Genomic DNA, 16,165 nt, shown 5'->3' with positions numbered 1-16,165 from the left:
GAATGGGTTTCAGTTCATGGGGCACTGGCACCAGTACTGGGGTAGAAGGGAGCTGTTTTGGTGGGACGGGCTTCACTTGAACCATGTAGGGACCAGTGTCCTGGTGAATTGAATAACTAGGGTTGTCAAGGGTGCTTTAAACTAAATAGAGGGGGGAGGGTTCTGGAGAGGGGATATGTAGGCTTAAAAAGCAAAAGGATATGGCAGCCTTGCAGGGCAGCTATTTAGGTAATGATTCCCAGAATGTGACAGGAAGGGGCAAAGTGTACAGACATAAAAAAAACAGCAGCATATATGGTCAAAGGGGAGAAAAATGGTAAAAAGGCAAAATTAATGGCTCTTTACTTAAATGCATGTAGTATTTGGAACAGGATAAATGAATTAACAGCACAAATAGAGGTTAATGTGTATGATATTATAGCCATAATGGAGACATTGTTACAAGGAGATCAAAGCTGGGGCCTAAATACACAATGGTATGTGATTTTTCAAAATACCAGGCAGCAAGGAAAAGGCGGTGGGGTAGCTTTGTTAGTACAAGATGGAATAAGTACGATAGCAAGAAAGGATCTTGGATCAGAAGATGTAGAATCCATTTGGGTGAAGGTAAGAAATGACAAGAGGAAGAAGACATTGGTGGGAGTACTCTATAGGCATTAGCTATACTGTAGGACAGAGAATAAGTCAGGAGATAATAAGGGCATGTAAAAAAGGTAGCATATTAATCATGAGTGGCTTTAACCTTAATGTAGATTGGAAAAATCAAATTGGCAGAGGTACCCACGAGCAAGAATTCATAGAGTATATTCAGGACAGTTTCCTAGAACAATATGTTGTGGATCCAACCAGAGATCAGGTTATTTTGGATATGGTAATGTCTAATGAGGCAGGTTTAATAAATTATCTCAGAGCAAAGGATCCTGTTGGAAACAGTGACCATAACATGGCAGAATTTAGCATTCGGTTTGAGAGTGAGACACTTGGGTCAAAAACAACTGTACTAAATTTAGATAAGGGTAGTTATAAAGGTATAAGGGCAGCATTGGCAGGAGTGAACTGGGAAAGGAGTTTAGCAGAAAAGACAGTTGGTGAACAATGGCAGACATTGAAGAAAATAGTTCATGACTCACAATAAAAATATAGCCCAGTGAGGAAGAAGGATTCTAAGAAGGGGATAAATGAACCATGGTTAGCCAAGAAAGTTAAGGTTAGTATCAAATTGAAAAAAACCAACAAAAGATGACCAAAAAAATAAAAATGGAGAAAGTAAATTTTGAGGGTAAACTAACAATATAATAATAAACTAATAATATAAAAATGAACAGTAAGAGCTTTTTTAAATGTATAAAAAAGAAAAGGGAGGCCAAAGTGAGCATAGGCCCCTTAGAGAATGAGGCTGGGGAAATAATAACAGGGAACTAGGAAATGGCAAAGGAGTTGAATAAAAACTTCGCATCAGTCTTCACGGTAGAAGACACTAATAGCATTCCAAAAACACAAAATAATCAAGTGACAAAAGTGGGGAGGAAATAAATGCATTAACTATTACTGGAGAAAAAGGACTAGGGAAACTAATGGGGCTAAAGTCCGCTAAGTCCCTTGGAACTGATGGGTTGGATCCTTGGATATTAAAAGAAGTAGCTACAAAGATAGTAGATGCACTGGTAGTAATCTTCTAAGAATTCTTAGATTCTGGAAAAGTCCCAGGGGATTGGTAAACTGCCAATGCAACGCCCTTATTCAAAAAGGGAGGGAGACAAAAAAATAAGTAACTATAGGCCAGTTAGCTTAAAATCCGTCATTGGGAAAATATTAGAGTCTATTAGAAAGAATGTAATAGCAGAGCATTTAGAAATGCATAGTATAATCAAGCAGAGCCAGCATGGCTTCATGAAGGGGAAATCATGCCTGACAAATTTGTTAGAATTCTTTGAGGAGGTAACAAGCAGGATAGATAAAGGGGAACCAGTATATGTAACATGTTTAGATTTCCAAAAGACGCTCAATAAGGTACCACACATAAGGCTACTTAATAAGATAAGAGCCCATGGTGTTGGGGGTAGTGTGTTAGCATGGATAGAGGATTGGCTAACTAATAGAAGACAGAGAATAGGGATAAGGGGACATTTTAAGGATGGTAAACTGTAAATCATGGAGTGCCACATGGATCAGTGCTGGGCCACGATTATTTACAATATATACTAATGACTTAGATGAGGGAAGTGAATGTACTATCATCAAGTTTGCAGATAACACAAAAATAGGTGGGAAAGCAATTGGTGAGGAGGACACAAAGATTCTACAAAGGGATATAGGCAGGTTAAGTGAGTTGGCAAAAGCTTGGTAGATGGAATATAATGCACTTTGGCAGGAAGAATAGAGGAGCTGAAGATTACTTAAATGGAGAAAGACAGCAGAAAGCTGCAGTACAGAGGGATAAGGGGTCCTTATGCATGAATCACAAAAAAACTAGCATACAAGTTCAGCAGATAAGAGGGAAGGCAAATGGAATGGTGGCCTTTATTTCAAAGAGAATGGTGTATAAAAATAGGGAAATCTTGCTAAAGCTATACAAGGCACTAATTGGACCACACCTAGAATACTGTGAACAGTTTTAGATATACTAGCATTGGAGGCAGTCCAGAGAAAGTTCACTAGGTTGATCCTGAGTATGGAGGGATTTTCCTATGAGGAGAGGTTGAATAGGTTGGGCCTGTAATCATTGGAGTTTAGAAGAATGAGAGGCGACCTTATTGAAACATATAAGATTCTTAGAGGGCTTGACAGGGTAGCTGTTGTGAGGTTGTTTCCCCTTGTAGGAGAGTCTAGGACCAGAGGACATATTCTCAAAGTAAGCGGCAATTTTTTTTCTCAGGGGGTAGAGAATCTGTGGAATTCTTTACTGCAGAGGGCTGTAGAGGCTGGGTTGTTAAGTATACTGAAGGCTGAGATGGACAGATTTGTAGTCAGTAAGGGAATCAAGGATTCTGGGGAAAAGGCAGGAAAGTGGCCTACTTCTGCTTCTCTGCCTTATGGTCTTATGGTCAGTCACATCTGTAACCTGCTGGATTAAGTGTCATGAGGACATGGACGGCATCCACTGCCAGTGGCCGTGAAAGTATCTGCAGCACTCGATATTTACACCAGTGGCTCCTTTCAGGGCTCTACAGGTGACCTCTGTGCGACACCACAAGCCTCCACCCCCAAATGCATCCAGGAGATCACGGACGCCATACTCGTGAAGGTACACAACTTAGTGCATTTCGCCTGGGACCAGGAAAGCCAGAATGTAAGAACGTTGGGAGTTGCCCACATCTTAGGTTTTCCACAGGTCCAGGGTGCGATTGACTGCACTCATGTGACGTTCAGATCTCTGTGGTGACAAGCGGTCAACCGCAGGGACTTCCACTTGCTGAATGTGCAGCTGGTGTGCGACCACCACAAACGCATCCTGCAGGTCTGCGCACGCTCCCACCGAGTGTCCATGACTCCTACATCCTTAGCAGGCCTCAGATCCCTAACGTCTTCCAATGTCCACTGAAGCTGCATGATTGTCTCCTCGGGGACAAGTGCTACCCTCAAAGGATGACACCCTTGTGGTGGCCACAGACTGCAGGAGAGAGAAGGTACAACAAGGCTCATGCTGCGACTTGCACTTTAATGGAGAAACCATCGGAACGTTGAAAATGAAGTTCCGGTGCCTGGACTAGTTTGATGGAGCCCTGCACTATAATCTACAGAGGGTGTCACACTTCATCGTCATCTGTTGATGCCCTTTACAAACTGGCACTGCAACTGGGAGAGGAGCTGGCTGAAGAGGAGGTGGAGAAGCTGGATGTCTCCTCCAATGAGGAAGACGTCAACGGGAACGAGGGTGAAGAGGTCCTCAAAGGTGAGGATGACAGTGATGAGGCCATTACACTGGCCAGATGGGCCAGGCACACTTGGAAGGCCCTCCAAAGCTGCTAGACTCATGGTGGATGATGACAAGATACAGTGAGGGCAGTCCTGACATCCACCTTGCATCTGTTAACGTTTGACTCTTGCCTGGCTGATGGCAGCTCATTTGCGCTCTGTGATGTGTCATATTATGATGACACATGTACCTGATCCTTCGTTAGCCTTCAGCACCTGTCCCCTTCAGGAGCACAGTGTCACTGGTCACAGATGCTCTAGAGATGGGGTGGCCAGCCCCACCATAAAGGTGCTGAGAGCACACAGAGAGAATGACGGAACTCTGTGATGCCTGCCCACAACATTCTTGCAGAAATGACAAGCACCATCACATTGCACGCGTCAGTAATGTGTCCAGTGAGTATGAAGGTGGACCGCCACTTTGCTCTGAAAGTTGCACAAAGCACAGGGAAGAGACCCTGGATTGAGACACCTGCCTTTATCTTGTGCAGGAATCAAGGTTTCACATCTGAGTGACATGAACATGCTCATCAGAACAAGGAGCCTTTGGCAAGGAGACATTCTAGGGAGTTTATTTACAATAGTGTACATTATGTGCATGTAACATCCATATCCAGGCTGTGCAACTACATCTTCTTAACTTTCTTAACCCTGCTGCTACATCTTGGTTTTCCCCTGATATCCACAGCAGAGGTGGAGACACATTGCTGACTGCTATGTCCTGTTTATGATGACATTGATGGACGTCCTCTGGAGGGCCGAGACCTGGAGGGCCCCGGCCTGCTTTCAGAGTCCTGCTGTGTGGCAGTGGCACCCTCCGTGGCCTGTGAAGGTGGAGCTGTTGGGGACACAAGAAAAGGGGATTTAGATGGGGCAGACACTCCCAGTGTCACCTGGATAGATGACACTGAGGTGTGCACCTACTTATCCTCCTCCCTATGGGTGCTCAAGGGCCCCTGGCTAAGTACTTGAGGAGAGGGGGAAGCTGGAGTGATATCAAGCTGCCCTGCACCCCTCTCCTTGACACTGTTGGAGGCCAACTATGGCATCAGCAATGGAGTTCAGCCCACACAGCATTGCAGGACTGATGTCCTGGGCTAAGGTCTCCATTGCAGTTGCCATCCTACTAGTATTGACCTCAGTGCATTGTCATGCCGGCACTATCATCTCAGAGTGATGGCAGATAGAGTCTTGCATTCTGCCTTGCAATCCGAGGAGTGCAATCTGATGTTCCGGAGCTTGACTTTGCAGCTCCAGCAACTCAGGTATGACCAACTCTAGAAGCACATCATCTGACTCAGATTCAGCAGATTTCTTGTCTCCAGCAGTCTTCCGAGTGCCGGACACCTGGGAAGTCCCTGCCGCCGCCTGCTCTGGTCAGACAGTGCGAAGTGCTCACCAAGTTGTGACCCCGAGGTTACTCTAGAACTAGGTCCCACCAAGGCTTGTGTCTCTGCACTGGTGGAGGGTGTAGGTGAGCACCATGACTGGTCTTTGAATGGGGTTTCAGCAGATTCCTCTTCCGAGATGTCTTTGGGGCTTGAGTCAAGGACCTGGGTTGTGGACCCCCCTCGGCTGTTTCCCAGGTGTGCCTGCGAAAGCAAGGAGAGATAATTAGTGCATGGCAGGGGATTGTGGAACAGGACATATCACTCACAGCGTGGTTGTGTGATGGATGTTGCACTGCTGGACCCTAACTTGGTAAAGCACCGTCGACCTCATCGTCAGCACAGGACCAGTCCAGATCTTTGCAAACCAACTGGATGACTCTGTTTTCAAAGTCTGTTAGAACTTTGATGTTGGGCATTCCTCCACCAGTCTGTGACCTCTCCCTTTTGTTGTGTACCAGCTTATTCTGCATGAATAGAGATGGGGTGTAAGCAGGACATCTGCCAAGCCAGATGGTTCTTTTGCCTGGCATGTGTGGGTAATGAGTAGTGCCATGGACGGGATGAGGACAATGAAGGTTTGTGTGAGAGAGTGAATGCTAATGTCCCTTGAACTGACAGTGAGTGAGATCCCTGTGGATGTGTGATGGGTTTGTGACCGTGTGAGTTGAGAATGATGAGAAGAGTGACTTAACCTGGCGGAACGGAGGAGATCATTCATCCTTTTCGGCACTGGGTGGCTGTCCTCTTTTGCAGAGTATTGGCACTGACCACACTGCCACCGCCTCCCAAGCCAAATTGCTGTTATTGTTTCCCCTCCTGCAGCCAAAGTGGGTGTAGAGAACATCACAGCGGGCCTCCATAGCATTCCAGGGACATGTCACTAAATCGGAGGGCTACAGTCTTCATGCCTTTCAGGGCCATTTCTTCTGTGCAGCAGTCCTGGACTGGAAGCACTGAGAGGCGTACATGCAGCTGCACTTTAAATAAGGTGCCCAGTGTGAGGAAGAGGCGAGGTGATGGGGTGGTGGGTGAGTGAGAGTCCACCCACCATCAAAAAGGCGTGTTTCCCGGAAATACATGATTAATGAGGTGGGATTGGAACGATACGACATGAAAAGCTGTCATAGCGGTCAGCGGGTAAAGAGTTCTTCTTCCTGCCTGCACTTGATATAAATCTGGGGTGATTCCGCCCATAAAGTGAACTGGATCTGTCAAGTTACTTCCATCATACCAATGGTAATTTCATTTAACAATGCACTACTCCATCTAACGAGAAGAATTGCAAAGCACAGCACCTTTGGCAAGTCACTATTACCTTAATGTTGGGATTTGCTTTGAAACAGCCTAGTCATAAAGTATAACACTTCAAAGGGAACTAGTTCAGAGAAAAAAATGATAGAAGAATTGCAGGCACTAGGGTTGATCTACTGGTATTTTCCTGTCACGACCATGGAAAAGACATTTCCTCAGAGTGGTCCGTGAGTTAAGAATTTGTGTGTGTGTATGTAGCCCCTTTTAATTTGTGAGTGGTTCAATTTAAAAATAACCCAGCAGACAAGATTTATTCCTATACAAGATAAAGGTTAGTTTATTACAAAACTACTGTTGAAAGTTATTTAAGTAAAAGTGATAGTTATTAATTAAAATACAGATACAAAGATTAAAAGCAGATTAAGATAAAAAGATGATATTCAGTTCAGTCCTTTAAGATATCATTGGAGGTCCGCAGCTTGCGGTTGAAGTGTTGGTTGTCTGAAGTGAAGGGTAGTGTTCAGTAGCTGCGATGGCTTCTGTAGTCGATTAGTCAGTGCCTATCTTTTCAGATGGACTGAGTAGGTACAGCAGCTTTGGGGATCGAGTGAGGGTCCCTTTTCTTTACTGGTTCTGCTGGCCCAACCCTTGAAGACAGCTTTAATTCCTTTCTCAGCAGAAAAGTGATGAGTTGTGGATAACTTCCATTGTGACTCCCAGTGGCAAAAAGAAACCCAGCTCTCACATGCTGTTCACAATTAGTTCAGCTGACAGATGTGGGCTGGAGTGCCTTCCTTAAGTTCTCTTCATTCTCTGCGCACTAATGGCTGTTCTCAGCCAGACTTTGTCCAGCTCAAAACTCAAAATGGCTGCTAGCCCAAACTGTAAAATCATTATTCCATATTAGGTAGTTGGTTAGCTCAGGTATCGGGGCATAGTCCCATCCATTGTTTTTTAGCTGAGGTAATTAACTTTTTAAATGCCTCAGCCCTTAACTTAAATAGTTCCCATTCTCCCAGAACAAAAACAGAATTACCTGGAAAAACTCAGCAGGTCTGGCAGCATCGGCGGAGAAGAAAAGAGTTGACGTTTCGAGTCCTCATGACCCTTTGACCTTGTAATTTTGTTTTAATTCAGTGGTGGGGTCATGGTCCAGGGAGAGGTAGGAGGAAGTGTCTGCGAGTTGACGCTCAGCCTCCGCGAGGTAGAGGTCAGTGCGCCAGACAACAACAGCACTACCCTTGTCAGCGGGTTTGATGACAATGTCAGGGTTGGACCTGAGAGAATGGAGTGCAGTAAGTTCAGAGAGAGACAGGTTAGAATGGGTGAGAGGAGCAGAGAAATTGAGACGACTAATGTCGCGCCAACAGTTCTCAATGAAAAGATCGAGAGAAGGTAAGAATCCAGAGGGAGGGGTCCAGGTGGAGGGAGAATATTGGAGATGGGTAAAAGGATCCGTTGAACTGGGAGAGGACTCCTGCCCAAAGAAGTGAGCCTGGAGACGAAGACGGCGGAAGAAGAGTTCAGTATCATGCCGAGCCCAAAATTCATTGAGGTGAGGGCGTAAGGGTATGAAACTAAGTCCTTTGCTGAGCACTGAACGTTCAGCATCGGAGAGGGGAAGGTCAGGGGGTATAGTGAATACACGGCTGGGGTTGGGACTGGAAGAAAGGGTGGGGACGGAGGGACAGGCAGGGGTGGAGGGTCCTAGATGGGTGTTGGTGTCGATGAGTTGTTGGAGCTTGCGTTCCTTAGCACTTGAGAGAAAGAGAAAAAGTTTCTTGTTGAGGCGTCGGATGAGCCGAAGGATAAAATGAAACTGGGGGCACGCGCAGCTTTGAAAAAGGGTACGGCAGTGCTGCTGGAGGGAGAGGTCGAGTGTGTTCATATGGCGGCGCATGGCACTGAGAGTGGATTTCAGAATATGACGGGAACAGCAGTCCGAGAAACGTTTTATGTCCCGGAGATACCTGTAATCCTGGGTGGGTTCGAAACATGAGGGGTGGAATTTCAGTTAAAATCCACGTGGGGTAAGTCGGAGACGGAGACAGTCACTGAGAAAGGAGATATGGCTGTGAAAGCGGGTTTTAGTAAACACCTTGTCAAACATTAGGAGGGAAATGGAAAGCAATGAAGGTGAACAAGGCAACAGAGAGATACGGAAATCTTCAAGGAGGTAGGCATTTCTTGAAGAGCAGTGGCAGTCAATTAAACACAGAGATAAAAACAAAAAAACTGCAGATGCTAGAAATCCAAAACAAAAAGGTCGAAGGGTCATGAGGACTCGAAACGTCAACTCTTTTCTTCTCCGCCGATGCTGCCAGACCTGCTGAGTTTTTCCAGGTAATTCTGTTTTTGTTTTGGATTTCCAGCTTCCGCAGTTTTTTTGTTTTTATCCCATTCTCCCAGGTTTGGTGAGATAGGAAAGTGCTATTCACATCTCCAGGGAAGTCACTTTCAATGAATTTCTGTTTGCCATTGTAGAAATGCGCATTGAATTTCAAATGTCTTCACATGTCTGGATAGGTCTATTTGCGATCCGCTTGGAACCTTCTAGAAGCTTGAAACATGCAGTTGTGAAAGGTCAGGTCACTTTAAGGTTTGACTAGCTGCAGCATTTGGTATGTGTGTTAGCTGTGCCAGTGTGAGACATAGAAGATTCTGTAAGGTGCTAGCTTTTCTTACTCCACTAGCAACTGGGAGCCAGTAGAATCCCCGTGGAAACAAAAAAGATATAATTGGGCCATAACTTTCTCAGAGTAGCAATCAGAGTCAGATTGCCACTCTGTGCCCACTTGCCTAAGCCAATTTTAAGGTTTTTTGTGTCCATTTAAAAGAGAGATTAGCTTTTTAACAAAATCTGTAATTTTACAACTACACATTTGTGCCATTTTACCAAATGTGCTGACAAACATACCTGGCATGGGGACCTGGTTTCACAGGCTCTGGGTCAGCAAGTCAATTGCATCTGCTGCAAGAACACCTGTAGTTAACCTGAATGAGAGGAACAAAAAAGTCACCAGTAGTCAAGGTTAGCTGTACAAACATTTATGCCTCCCTGTCTTTCCAGCAATTTTCTCTTCTATTACCGAGTATACTAGTCACAGATGTATGCATCAAATGACAGATGCTTTGGCTATAATCGCAAATCATTTAAATCTCCTCTGCTATTGACTAGCACTCGCAGCATGATACAGCTGCCTCCTGTCACTACGCTGCTGCATTTCCCCAAGTACAGGGCATACTTCATAAAGTCTACAATGTTCCTGCTTTTGGCCAGTTAGCACCAATTTCTTCTTACCATCTGGTGCTATCACCTCATGCTGACTAGCTGCAGCATCTGGTATGTGTGTTAGCTGTGCCAGTGTGAGACATAGAAGATTCTGTAAGGTGCTAGCTTTTCTTACTCCACCAACAACTGGGGGCCAGTAGAATCCTCTTGGAAACAAAAAAGACATAATTGGGCCATATATTCCTCAAAGTGGCAATCAGAGTCAAATTGCCACTCCGTGCCCACTTGCCTAAGCCAAATTTCTTCCGTGCCTGTCTCGCCCGACCTTCTAACTCAGGCCGGGTGAGACCCAGGCAGCGCAGCTGACTCAGTAGTCCAGCGTCCAGCGTTGAAGTCCAGCACCATCGAATTGAAGGAGGCCACGTCCCCTTTTTTACAGCACTAGCTGCCCTAAGAGAGGTAAACTTAAAGGCCCCATTGAAATTGACAGGCCAGGGGGAAGGTAAGTGCTTAAGGTAAGTGAAAGGATTTGGGTGGGATGGGTGTGTTTGGAGGTTGTGTGGGAATGGGGGAAGGTGTCGAACAACAGGGGTGGTGTGGGAGGAGTCGGACATCGGGAGGGGGGTGCAAAGGGCTGGACATTCGAGAAGGTGGGAGGCTAGAGGGTTGAACTTCGGGAGGGGGTGGGGGCCGGACATTCGGGGGGCTGGGGGAGGGTTCAAATTTTGAGGAGTGTGGTGTCTGGGGAATCCCATGGTGGGGTGGTGAGTGGGGAACATTGTGGTGGAGGACTACTCAGGGGTGGAGCCCCTGGGGGGGTCAGGGTTGTTGGGGGAGCCCCATGGTGGGATCAGTCTGGATCTTTACAATAGTTACCCAGCAGTTAGAAGAGGTTTTAATTCTTCTAACTTTTTCTGAGTAGCAACTGGTATAACCCTGGTGGAACCATCCAAAATGTACAATTTAAACTGCATTTTAGGATGGTTCCCAGCACAGCGCAATTGTCCAGAAGACGTGTGCCCTTTTGGGCAATTACCATGCAAACCTTTACCTGGGCGCTTCCCACAGGGATTCCCCAACACATATTTGGGGTACCCCCCAAATCCAACGCTGGGGAGCTCGGAGGTGATGGCTCATTGTGTTGGGGATTTTTGATTTCGGACAGTATTTGATTTGACTTGTAAAGTGCAGACTTTCATCCACCCGCCTTACAAAGCATGGACAGGGGCAGGGACTCTATAAGCTGGGAGTTTCCATCCAGGCCCTGAGAAGGGACCAAGGTAGTGTGCCAAAATAGGTGAGGTGCACTGGCTTCCATCAGGGCCTGACAAGCAGTCTGAACCACCAAGGAGCTGACAGGACTGGTGGCAGTGTTAAGACTATTTTGAGGTTATGGTTTACAGGTAAATGGGGCAAGCAGGTGTAAAGAAATGCATGTGCCTACCTGGTGATACTAATGTACTGATCTTCCACTGACTGCACAAACTGTGGCAGTGGTCAGTTTTGGAGGACACAATGAGCATGATATTGGGGCTACTACCAGATTGGAGCTATGAAATTTGGGGCCCCTACTCAATGTACAGTTTTGGCCTGGGAAAATCTCTAAATGTGTTCTGTTGTGGAACTAGCACCTTTCAATGGTGCTTTGTGCATTGCATGCACTCTTCATGGAGAGTGCCCTGGGTGCAAAGAAGGGCTAGTTCCCCCTGTTTTCCTTGCTGTAACAGCAGTTCCACTGAAGCATCTAAGAAAAAACCTATCATGAAAAGAATGTGAAAACTTATTCAGTAGAATCCTACAGCAGTCCCCTTCAGGGCCACTGGATTTTCTGCATAACAAGTGAGCAGATGTGAACTACATGGTTCACACTCTGCCAATGATACTCCTGAGTTGCAACAAAATTCTATGTCTGTCATAGAACATGAACTACCATGTTAGCATTAGAATCCTGCTTAAACAGGCTGGTATCTTTGGCTCATGTGCAGACCCCATCAACATGGCTGGGAAAGGTTGATAAGTACATCATCACAATTTTTGAGTGGAAAGCTATTATAGACCCACTAGGTTAACTGCTCACCTTACTATTAATCAGCTTCTGGATGCAAAATTTGTTGCCTATGAATGAGTGTTTTAGAAACTGAGGTGGGAGCAGGCAGGTCATGGAGACGCTTAAAGGGGGGCTTTTTCAGCATGGAGGAAACATTCCTGTTCTTCCTGGCCCACAAGCAATGCTGTAAATACAGTTGGCTCATGGATCCAGCCCTTCTCACCACAGTTTAGCTGTTGGGCTCCTGGGAGCATAGGTGGTGAACCTGCTGGAATGAAGAGGTTTACATGATGGAGTCAATGCTCCACTGTATTCAGGGAGATCCTGAACACAACTCCTCCGTCCCGCTCAGAAATCCAGTCACAGTCAAAATCTGGCCCTTGTGACTATGAACAAAATGCACTGAGCACAGTTTCCCCCACCAGATTGGCTAATGGCAGCGAGTGATTAACGTGGAAAACCAGTATCGCAATGGAAAATTTCATTGATGCTGCCTTGTGCCATACATGCCAATCTTTTTAAGCCCCTGTTACTGCTGCTTACCAGTGGCTGAAAATCGGCCAATTTCCAACCACCAGTATGTACAAGGGCCTTAAAAACTGCCAGTCTGCTTCAAAAGTGGATGATTGGCAGCAATGGTGTTAATTAAAATGCTTCTGTCCAAACGGAAATGTTCCAATTGCCTTTTCTCAAAAGGATCCAATAACAAGAGAAATGTGCCATATTTGAAACAGAGCAGAAGGAGGAATATGAGCATAGGAGCTTCTGACAGTAAGATGTCACTGAATTAAGAAAGAGCGCTTTGGGAGCTGTGCAAAATACACCAGAGGTCTATTTTAAAGCAGTTAATGTCAGTTTGATCAAATTCTTTTAATAAAAAAAATCATTAGCCAATATATGGTTAGAATGTATTTGAAGTCCATATGGATAGGTTTAAACAAATGATCAATGTTTCACATGGCAGCCTGGCTTCAGAAAGATTGCACTGACTATAGAAACAGAAAGATAAATTGAACATTGGAGCTTTTTTTAAACAAACCTTGATTCATTATCAGCTGTAATTTGTGTTCTGCATCTCTTGGCTCAGAGGATCTTAAAAATAAATGCGTTTTGATGCTTCTCATGCACTAGACTTTATGAGAATATGTTTTGTACAGCTGAATCTCCACCTTTGGGTAATATTATTGCTATGTGAGTAAGTCTGTCTGTACTGTTTCCAAAATAGTTGAGTGGAAAAAATATAACTGCATACTGGTCAACCCATTTGTGCATTTCAAAATGATGTCACTTCACAAACCATAGAAATTTGTCTCTTCTGTGCATCTCATATGTGCACATGTGCAAAGGTGCCAAATTATTATATTTCATTGAAGGAGTGAGCCTATTTATTTGGATAAGTTTGTGATTCCAATGTCGGCACCAAATGGGAGTCCCAAGCCCACAGTTGCCGGCATTGAGCCTGGCTGGGCAATATTCTCAAAGGCGGATACCCCATGATCGGGTGGGCCTAATAACTGGAGCCAGGAGAGATGGGCACTACTGAGGCAGGCTGGAGACTAGTAGGATGCCTCAAGATGGAGGCCACCTCACTAGCCTAAACATCAATTAATAAATAGCTGGCTAATAGAAAGGTAATCGAATTGGAGCAGAAGTAAGAGATTCCATTCCCTCCCCGCTTACAATAATTCTTAGACTCCAGGAACTACAAGAACAAAATGTACATGAGACAGTTTGGCTCAACCTCTAATTTATTTCAAAAACAGAATTACCTGGAAAAACTCAGCTGGTCTGGCAGCATCGGCGGAGAAGTAAAGAGTTGACGTTTCGAGTCCTCATGACCCTTCGACAGAACTTGAGTGAGTCCAAGAAAGCGGTGAAATATAATTTGTTTGTTTATTGAACTCACAAAATTTCCTCTCTGCGATTTGACAGGAATTAACAATAACACCTCACAATATAAACCCCAATAAAAGGTTGACTGAAATTGACAAAATACCTCACAAGCTAAACCCCTCAATGGTTTCACTGAAACTTCCAATCACCCATACAGCTAGTTTTTATTGGTGTTGATTGTAGGCTTGGGTCCGGAGATTGCCAGTCTCCATCCTTCTTCTCCTGACTGCAGTGCCCATTTTCCGATGTCATCCTCTTTAATGATGATTCATATCACACTACCACAGGTATAGATCCTGTTACTATTCTGTTGAGTCATGCAGTGATTAGCACCTCTTTATCTTGGTTTATTCCATGCCCTGGTCTAGACAGTACTGTACGAACATAGCCACATCCTTTCCTGTTTAGATAACAGAAAATAATGTGATCCCCTTCCCGTGTTGAGGGATACCTGACTCCAAGGCTGACTGAGGTGTGTATGTTCCTTTTAATCCCGACAGGAAGTAATTGTGCTATGTAATGCCAATTGCCCTGTGCCATTGTCCTTGTGACTGGTTCCCTCTCAGTCTCTTGATGAGCCAGAGTTTTAGTTAGCTCACCCCCCTGGGAGTTACAGTTAACATGTTAGCGCCTGTACCATTCACTGCTGTGTGTGGTATTCTCATAGCTCGGGGGTCATGTCCTTCATCTCTGAGAGCAGCACTTGGATCACTCATTTGGCTTTTTGTTCTCCCCTCTTTAGATCAAGGAGCCTTTTGCTTTGATGGTTCCCCCAGTCTGCAGCAGATAGGCTATATCCAGGGAGCTGGGCAGCTGATCCATTTCCCAGGCCAACCCTAAGAAATGCCTCTGGAGGCAGGAATGTGTCAATGTGCAAACGCCCCCCCTGCCCCCACCTCCCACCCCCCCACCACCACTTTTCTACTCCCCTACCACCGCCCTCCCCAACAGCCCCATCCTATTCTCCCTCAAGCCTGCCACCATGGGGCCAAGAAAATTCAGCCCTTTGTTTTGGGAGTTGCTGCATAAATTGAATGAATAGTGCTGAAAAAGTGCAACGTTCACTCCAACTGTGTTACCTGCTTGACCTTCTTAGAGAATTTTTGCTGGAACTAGATACAGTTCTTTTTTCTCCCACTCTTTTTTGCCTTCAAAGTTAGTGTTACTTTTGATTGGGGAGCAACTCTCCATTGATTGGAGTCATACCTAGCACAAAGGAAGCTGACTGTGATTGTTAGAGACCAGCCCCAGTACGATGGTGCAGGAGTTCCTCAGAGTAGTGTACTAGGCCCAACATTTTCCAAATACTTCATCAATGACCTTCCCTTCAACATCAGGTCAGAAGTGGGGATGGTCCCTGATGGTTGAATAGTGCAACTCGTCAGGTAGTGAAGCAGTCTGTGCCATAAGCAACAAGATCTGGGGAACAGTCAGGCTTGGGCTGAAAAGTGGCAAGTAAGTATTCACATTGCACAAGTGCCAGGCAATCACCATCTTCAAAAAGAAAGAATCTAACCATCTCCCCTTGACATTCAGTGGCATTACCATCACTGAATCCTCCACCATCAACATTCTGGGAACTACTGTTGACCAGAAACTTATTGAGGAAACATCCATTTGGAATAGCCAAATAAATACTCTGGCTACAAGAACAGGTTAAAGGCTGGACATTCTGCAACGATTAATTCACCTCCTGACTCTCCAAAGCCTGTCCACTATCCGCAAGGCACATGTCTAGAATGTGATGGGAAATGTAATGGAGTCTTTGGAACTACCTTCCTCAAACGGCAGTGGAAGCAGTGCCTTTAAATATTTTTAAGGCAGGTATAGATAGGTTCTTGATAAGCAAAGGGATGAAAGGTTATCAGGAGTAGGCGGGAATGTGGAGTTGACGTTACAATCAGATCAGCCATGATCTCATTGAATGGCACAGCAACTTGAAGGGAAAGTGGCCTCCTCCAGCTCCTAAATCATATGTTTGTAAGACTCCCACTGGACTAATAATCCAGAAACCCAGGCTAACGCTCTGGGGACACAGGTTCAAATCCCACCATTGCAGCTGGTGAAATTTAAATTCAGTTAATAAATCTGGAATTGAAAAAGCTAGTTGTAGTAATGGTAACCATGAAACCATTGCTGACTGTTGTAAAAGCCAATTTGTTTCACCAATGCCCCTTTAGGGGAGGAAATCCACCATCCTTACCTGGCATGGCCTACATTGATTGCAGATCCACAGCAATTTGGTTGACTCTTAAATAGCACTGCAAGTCAAAGCCACTCAGTTCAAGGGCAGCTAGGGATGGGCAACAAAGACTAGAGATTACCACATCCCACGAAAGAATTAGGTAAAAAATCTTAAAATAAAAGCAAAAAACTGCGGAGGCAGTCAATTAAACACTAAGATAAAGGCAAAGAAGGCAGTCAATTAAACACTAA

Source organism: Carcharodon carcharias, chromosome 18 (assembly GCF_017639515.1).
Source record: "Carcharodon carcharias isolate sCarCar2 chromosome 18, sCarCar2.pri, whole genome shotgun sequence".
In the NCBI taxonomy this organism is placed as follows: Eukaryota; Metazoa; Chordata; class Chondrichthyes; order Lamniformes; family Lamnidae; genus Carcharodon; species Carcharodon carcharias.
This window is presented reverse-complemented; position numbering follows the sequence as displayed.